An 8,380-nucleotide genomic window follows, 5' to 3' on the forward strand; every position below is an offset into this window, starting at 1 on the left:
CTGCATATCAACTATATACACCTATGTTATTCACCAGATGAAGACCAAAAAAACTAAAGTTGTTGAGTTGGTACAACTCGTTAGACCTCTGTCAGAGAGAGAGAGAGAGAGAGAGAGGAGAGAGAGAGAGAGAGAGAGAGAGAGAGAGAGAGAAATAATTGTATAGATAGGTTACTGTCGCTTCTGACATAGCTCCTATCGAAGTGCAATAAGAAGATTTATCGCCGTCTTTAAAGTTTCCATTTACAAAACGACACTAGGCCTAATTCTCAGGCACTTTCTGCAAGGCAACCTCGCATTATGCTAACTCCACTTTCTAAGTTCCGGTCCCAGACATAAACAACTCGAGCAGATTTGAACTTCGGTCAGTAATTTCATTTACTCTACATATATTTCTGAATTGATTAGCCGTTAAAAAGGCTATCGGTGTTTACTTATGAACGCTGACGGAGGAACAAGCAACACGGAAGAGGAAACTGCATGACTAGTGGCAGGAACTGCCGTGAATCTTATCCCTAAAGGTAGTTGCCTAATTTATGGGCTATTTACTATTGCGTCTTTACGATAAGCTGTCAAACGGCATATGGAATACACACACACACGATGCGTGAACGCACATACAGGCTTGATGAACTTCATCGTGTTTGGTAAAATATTAAAATCAACCCAATCACCAAATATATAATAAAAATACCATTTAAAATTATTGCGATGAAATACACTGAGATGTCACAATTATCACGTTTATATGGAACTAGGCCTAGACCGATAGCTGACTATGCAGACCTCTCGTCTGATTTAAATCAAGCTAACCCATCTTTCAGATCCGAAGCTTTACCACTTTATCTTCACCAGATCTGTAGCTTTAGCAAAACTTCCTAGGGTAGTAAATCATTCTTTTTAATAAGTCAGATCATTCCGAGATTGCATTTCAAGTTCTGCAAGCACGCGCAAACGATGTGTGCATACATAATAATAACTTACTACGTGATCGTATGCGAGATACTCTCCACGGCTAAAGGATTTTTTTCTACTTGTTCTTGTCTTTTAAGTGTCCAGCATATTGATAACTTGACGTGGTACCTAGACCACAAGAATTGCACAGTGGTGTCATTTGTTACTGAATCTATTTGAAGTAGGAAAATACCACTTGTAGACGTTTTTATCGCAACAAACTTTCGCTAGGTAGCTTTTAATAGCATTTTTTTTTTCTTGCAAAAACGTTGATCAGACTGATAAGTTGGTCTAACATTATCCATTCTAAAAGCTGTTTTAATATCGCTGACTTCACTTTTATAAAACAGCACAAATAATTATTCTTTACATTGTATTTCCTTTACAACATTCTCGCAGGGAACACGTGGTGAAGAATAGTAAAAAAGTTAATAAAAAAAAAAGCTGGGTTCATGAGAGAGAGAGAGAGAGAGAGAGAGAGAGAGAGAGAGAGAGAGAGAGATGCATAATGAAGAGACCGTTACTACAGTTACTCTTCTTCCGTTCTGGTGTAACCTTTCCTTTAAATAAAAACTAGTCACCTTCCCATCTCTTCCTATCATAGCGTCTTCCTTTACCTCCTCCTTCTTATCTAACGTTTTCCTGTTCCATGATTCATAAATTTTAGTTCCTATTTTTTCCCCCTTTTTTCAGCAGAGGCCATCCCCACCTGCTAGGTCCCCAACCCCCCCAACCCCCCGGGGTGGCTCTCACAACAGCCATCTGCTCATTCCCCACCCCTGGTATTCCCCCTAGGGACAAACACCTGGGGTGGTCAGACTTAAGTACACACAAAATGCATAAGTGACGCAAGGCAGAAAGGAGGACATTTTGCGTTTCGCAAAATCGATAAACTTTAGCACCGGAATGCGAAAACGTTGTTCGGGCGTTTCAATCACGTCGTAGATTGGGGGGAGGAGTCCGTTACGACGCGTGTGTCCACAACATCGGGGTTCCCCGGGGGAGCCGTTTCCTTTACCTGTCGTAAGCGCGATATTCTTTGCCTATTAGATAACTTCAAAACTTTTGAAATGGAAGAAATGCATCTCTTTTTGGCATAATTCTCTTCCGGACGTTTCGTTCAGGCACCATCGCACGGAGAATGACTTTCGATACATGTAGTGAGTTCCCATCTCACGTCGAAAAGTAACGTACCTGACAAGTACTGACGAAATAATCCAACACAGTCGGAAGACGGATCACCACTAACGACCTCACACACTCACTGCCATAGACCAACTGACACCCAGCCAGACCACCAGACCCAGCGAACCGCGTTGCTCGGATCTTCTTCTCCAGTCGAAGGGCTCAGTCGGCATCGCTCGCTCGCTGCTGCTGTTGCTGCTGCTGCTGCTGCCTGCTGCTGCTACCCAAGTCAGCCAGATGCTGTGCACAACAGCTAACAGCCAGAGCCATCTGTTGTTGAACCCTGCAACTGAATGACAGCGACACAGATTGCCCCTTTTTTTTATTATAATAATCTGAAATCATACTGATTCATTCTGCCGCTGACATTATTATTCGTGTAATCTGCTTTACGGAACTTCCCAGCAAACATCAGAAGGATATTGCAGTATCTGCTTACCCGGAATAAGGGAAATTTCCAGCTTGGTTGAGAATGTAAACAAAACTATATCTTTTACTTCAAACTGAAATGCTGCAATGAAACACAGAGTAGACGTCTTAAAATTGATAATAGCTCTTTCATTCCCTCTTGGAATGGGGAACTTTACACAAACCTACGGAAAATAAACAGAAAATAAAACCATTCTTAGATAATAACTTCAACAAAATATATGCTATAAATTCTTAAAATTCCAGTGTTATGACGTTGTTATAAATAGTAAGTACCAAATGGGAAGCCTTAGGATACATCCTAACCTAACGCTCCCTCAATCCTGCGACACGATGTCTTGACCTGGCTCTTAATTTGACAAGTGTTTATAGCAGAATGACATGTGCAATATTACTGGTTTGAGATTTGTGTGTGTGAGTTACAAATGAACAAGTATTCTCCGTATTTTCCTAGAATTCTTTCATCTAGCGCCTCTGTTCCTCCTGGTCGTAAAAAAAAAAAAAAGGCCTTGCATCATTCATCTTTTCGTCATACAGCTTCAGACTTATCATGGAGGGCATACGACTTTCATATTTTAAATATGTGCTAAAAGATGACGTGGTTGCTTCATTTTGAAATATAAAAATGTTGTCTTTATATAAGTAAGTGACGTTTTACTTACGCCTTTTCCATCCACTCATATCTAAGTGTGTTTCCTCTGCTTAAACCTTAACGACTAAAGGCAAGCAATTGGTTTAACACCTAAACCTCACCTACTTCTCAGTTCCTCACACCGTTCGATATGGAACAGCCTCCCACCAGAGGATGTCGCGCAATTAGAGTTTCAAAGGTCCAAGTGAAAATGCAATGCATTACTGCCCTAATACTTTTATTCTTGCATTTAAATACTTTTTCGTCTATTTGTCTATTTATTCTTTGTTTTTTATCCTCTTAATTCTTCCCAAGAGCACCATATTCATTGGAAGTTTGAATTTCAAGTCAGTGGCCCCTTTGGCAGGCTTGTTCCATATGAATAGGTTTCATCTACTGAATAATAATAATGATAATAATAATAATAATAATAATAATTTTTTACTACAGTCCTCCAATTCGAGTGGGTGGTATTTATAATGTGGGGTTCTGGGTTGCATCCTGCCTCCTTAGGAATCCATCACTTTTCTCACTCTGTGCTGTTTCTAGTAGCACACTCTTCTGCATGAGTCCTGGAGATACTTCGGCATCTAGCTTTTCCCAAGTTCCTTTTCAGGGATCTTGGGATCGTGCCTATTGTCCCTATGATTAAGGTTACAATTTCCACCGGTATATCCCAGATCCTCCTTATTTCCATTTTCAGGTCTTGATACTTAAACATTTTTTCCTTTTCTTTCTCATCTTCTCTGGTGTCCCATGGTATTGCGACATCAATGAGTGATACTTTCTGCTTGGGTTTATCAATCAACGTCACGTTTGGTCTATTGTTATTGTTATTAATATTCAGGAGAAGAAGAAGAAGAACCCCATTCATATGGAACAAACCTACTACAGGAACCATTGACTTGAAATTCAAGCTACCAAAGAATATGACGTTCATCGGAAAGAAGTAATACAAAGTAATGAGAAATACACAAAGTAGAGATAACTCATTAAAAAAATTAAAAATAAATAGACAAATTACTAAATAAATTGAAAAAAATTCATATAAATTATCAATTCACTTACTTGTTAATGCCACATAATTTCGTCATGGTAATTTAACCTAATAATTGGCTTAATGTGTCAGGCCTAATAACTGTCTAAATTAGGTAGCTTATCATTTAATCCTCATTTTAGCAGTAAATAGCTATATATCAACAATATCTCCGATGTTATCGCATTATCATTGATATCATCGTAAGTACCCATTACAGTTCTGCAAAAGAGAACTATTATGCCGGCTTTGTCCGTCTGTCCCCACTTTTTTCTGTCCGCCCTCAGAACTAAAAAGAACTACAGAGGCTAGAGGGCTGCAAATTGGTATGTCGATCATCCACCCTCCAATCATCAACCATACCAATTGGCTACACTCTAGCCTCAGTAGTTTTTATTCTATTTAAGGTTAAAATTAGCCATGGATCGTGCATCAGGCAGCGCTTTCCAGAGGGGTGGGACGCACCTTCACTCTACCCCATCTGGGAAGCAACTGAAGCGCTGATGGTTTTATACTGAATTATACACTGTACAGAAATATCGTTCTGCTCAGAGTTAAAGTGTACATTAATGGAAAGTAGTTCCCCTTGAATGAATATACGAGGAAACCTGTCTTTTATTATTATTATTATTCAGTAGATGAAACCTAATCATATGCAACGAGCCCACCACCACAGGGGCCAGTGACTTAAAATTCAAACTTCCAATGAATATGGTGTTCGTTAGCAAGAATTAAGAGGACGTAAAGTGTAATACAGAAAGAAGAAATCCCACTTATAAAAAAATATGTAATAAATAAAGACTGATAATATGTTCGTTGTGACATTTCTAGGAATTTACAGATTCATCATATTTAACTTCCCTTAGAGACAGAGTCCGAAGCGACGACCTGAGAAAGCTGATAAATCATTTCTGGGATGGTATGATGTTAAAGATGCTTACTTAAGCGGGTCAATGTTCGTTCTGTGGATATGTGAGTTCATGAGGGCTTGTTTCATGAGGGCTTGTTCAAGGCGCCTTTGAAAACTGGCTGCGACCAGTTACTGAAGAATGGGAATTCGTGTGTACATGTACAAACTATGTCTATTCTTAATGGCTTGGTTTAGCCAAAAACTAGGGAGACAGCTACGGGAGAAAAGGCAGAATGCCAGGATAGCTCTGCAAAAGTCTGTTTATTAAAGTGTGTGAAGTTCCAGGCTGCAATGGGTGAGTTATCATACTTTAGCCAAAGGGATGCCTTGTTGTCTGTTTGACATTTTGTAAAGATGTTCTATTTCATTTAATCTTTTGACTGTCTTTATGATTGTGTGTGCTCACTAGTGTGTTCTCCTGTCTTTTAAACAGGCGGTTCTAGTGAGGGGACCAAGTGTCCTAGGGACCGAGTGTCCTAGTGAGGGGACTGTGTTTTGGAGAAGAGATAATTGGCGTGACTAATTACTGATTAAGACATTTAAATAACGGGGGGTTATCTGAGTTAGTTGTCTGTGAGACTTGAACTATTTTCATTACATTGATGATCCTGTAAGAACTTGAGTTATTCAACTAGTACTTTACTTTGAATAAAACGTTATATTTTTTGTAACTCCGACTCTGATTTGAGGACCTGATGGAATGGAGAGAGAGAGAGGTTGAGAGAGAGAGAGAAAGAGACTGAGGGTTACCAGTTCGCCTTACGCAATGGTTATACGCATGCCAAATATCAAATGTCGGAGGGGCGGTGACGCCCTTCACTGGTAATAATTTGGTGGGCAGCGGATAGGTAACAGTTGGTGGCAGGTGGTTTAAGAGGCTTTTTATATATTCTATAAGCTGTAAGTATTCTAACAAAGAGACTGGTGACCAGTTAGACATGGATGTTTTTTTTTTTTGGTAGGAAAAGGGGTTATAATCATGTCACAGGCATAAAAGTTGGTGGCTTAGGGGTGTTCGAACGAAAAAGCCTATTGTGAGATTAGTATGATTTTGAGAATGTGTTGTATTTCAGTTAATGACTTGTGAGAGTTAAGGTGTGTCCATCTAGTGGTAGTACTGAGCAAAGACAATTGAACTAGAATCATCAATTTTGCCCACGGTAATGCCTCAAGGGGTCGGCACATTCAGTTAGAGCTGAGACATTGTGAGTGCATTCCCGAGACGTCTGCGTGTGTGTGAACAATCACGTTTGCGTTGTGCCGACGAGATTAGCGTGTTTTGCAGTCGGGTTTTCTCTCATTATGAAGCGGTGAGTGTTAAAAAATGTTGTTTGGTCCTGGGTTTTTTTTTTTTTTAATCATTTTGTGAATTGTGGGATTGGTTTTGGATATCACATTTTTTTCCCCATAGTAGCAGAAAGTGATGTGTTTTTATTTGTTGGCGCATGTTTAGAAGAGATGCATTCATCTTTGTGTTGATATATGCGTGTGTATGAATGATTTTCATTCATGCAAAACTGTGCTTTAATTGCGTTTTTGCTTGGACAAAGAGCGCCCACTCGTTCTTACGAGCTCAGCACATTTTCTGCTGATCCGACCCGCAGTGGTATTGCAAGGGGAAGGCAAGTAGTGGTCTACCTCAGGGGCATTGCTTACTGGGACAGTGAAACTTTTTTTTAGTGGGGGGTGAACTGCTTTTTTTTCTTTGTGTCGGGGCATCGGGGAAGAATTTCCCCTTGATAATGATTTTCCAATGCCAGGACATCAGCTGATAATGATTGGTTGATGATGTGAGATGCCCATAGGGTTTTTTTTTAGAAAGCTATTTTCTTTCTCTTGAGTGAAGAGAAAAGGAAATGAAATGCATATGGGATGTGTGTAAGTTTTCCTTATGCTTTGGAAGGCACAAATATAATGGGGTCACAGTGATTATTTTTTAGTAGAGATTTGAGGGCTGTTGGAGAGATTACTTTAAAATGATGCTGTGTGGTGATGAGTGATGGTGATTGCCCGGTGGCGCTGACTGATGAGTGGCGATGACTGATGTTGTCAATTGGTGATGCCATTGCTGAATGATGATGATACCCGGGAGTGGTAATGGGGTTGTATATGCCTGGTGGTGGATGGGTGCCTCGTGTTTTATTTGGTGTATACTGGGGGAATTGCAATATTAGACATATTTTAAGAGAGATTTGAGATATTTCATGGGAGATTATTTTATAATTATGACAGATAATTATATTATGGAGAGTTATTACAATGAATTATGGGAGAAGTTTTGTGGTTAATTATTTATTGAGTTTCTGTGAATATGTCAGTAGTTCATGGATTATTAATCTGGCTGAATCTTGATGAATCTGGCTGAATTTTGGTGAATTGTGCTGAATTTTGCTGAACTTATGGTGAATTGTGCTGAATTTTTGGTGACTGGGCAAGCATTAACATTGGTGATGTTTTTATACTAATTCTGGTGATTTTGATGATAGCAATTTTGGTGATACTGCTGATAATTATACTTCTAATACTAGTGATTTTTTTATATATACTAATATGTGGGTGCTGTAATGCTATCAAGGGTGGTGTTGTTTTTTTTTTGTGAATTTGGGAGGAACTACCAACACATTTTTATTTTCTTTTTTTATGAGTTCAGCAGATAATTGCTTGACATATACATGAGTCATGGGGATAGTTAACAGTGCCGTTGATTTTTCTTTTTTCCTTTTTTAGAAGTTAGCCATCACTGACACAAGTTTTTTTTACCATGGGTGAATTTGAATTTTTTTTCTCTCTCTCTCCATTTTCTGTGAATTTTTTTTTAACCCTTAAACGCCGAAGCGGTAAAAAAAAATTGTCTCCCATGTGCCGGAGGTGTTTCGGAGTGAGCGCGGAAGCGGAAAAAATATTTTTGTTAAAAAAACACAGCGCGCTTAGTTTTCAAGATTAAGAGTTCATTTTTGGCTCCTTTTTTGTCATTGGCTGAAGTTTAGTATGCAATCATCAGAAATGAAAAAAAAATTATCATTATCATATATGAATAATGCGATATATGATAGCGCAAAAACGAAATTTCATATATAATTGTATTCAAATCGCGCTGTGCGCAAGACAGTTAAAGGTAACAAGTTACTTTTATTTTCGTTGTAATGTACACTAAATTGCAATCATTTTGGTATATAACACATTGTAAGACGATAAAAGCAACACAGAGAAAATATTATCACAAAATGATGCATGA

At 38.8% G+C, this 8,380-nt stretch overlaps 1 protein-coding gene across 4 annotated transcripts in view; it reads right to left on the bottom strand.

Moving 5' to 3' along the window:
• Positions 1-2,320, bottom strand: part of LOC135216324 (tumor necrosis factor alpha-induced protein 8-like protein) — a 170,510-nt gene extending 168,190 nt beyond the window's left edge. For 2 of the 4 annotated variants that reach the window (XM_064251497.1, XM_064251496.1), the window contains exon 1: positions 2,149-2,318. The gene's annotated coding sequence lies outside the window, so the exon portion shown is untranslated. Of the gene's footprint in view, positions 1-2,148 lie in introns of all 4 variants that reach the window. The other 2 variants (XM_064251498.1, XM_064251495.1) reach the window with 2 other exon arrangements.
• Positions 2,321-8,380: the final 6,060 nt, after the last annotated feature.

The sequence above is a fragment of the Macrobrachium nipponense genome, chromosome 6 (genome assembly GCF_015104395.2).
Source record: "Macrobrachium nipponense isolate FS-2020 chromosome 6, ASM1510439v2, whole genome shotgun sequence".
Lineage (NCBI taxonomy): Eukaryota > Metazoa > Arthropoda > Malacostraca > Decapoda > Palaemonidae > Macrobrachium > Macrobrachium nipponense.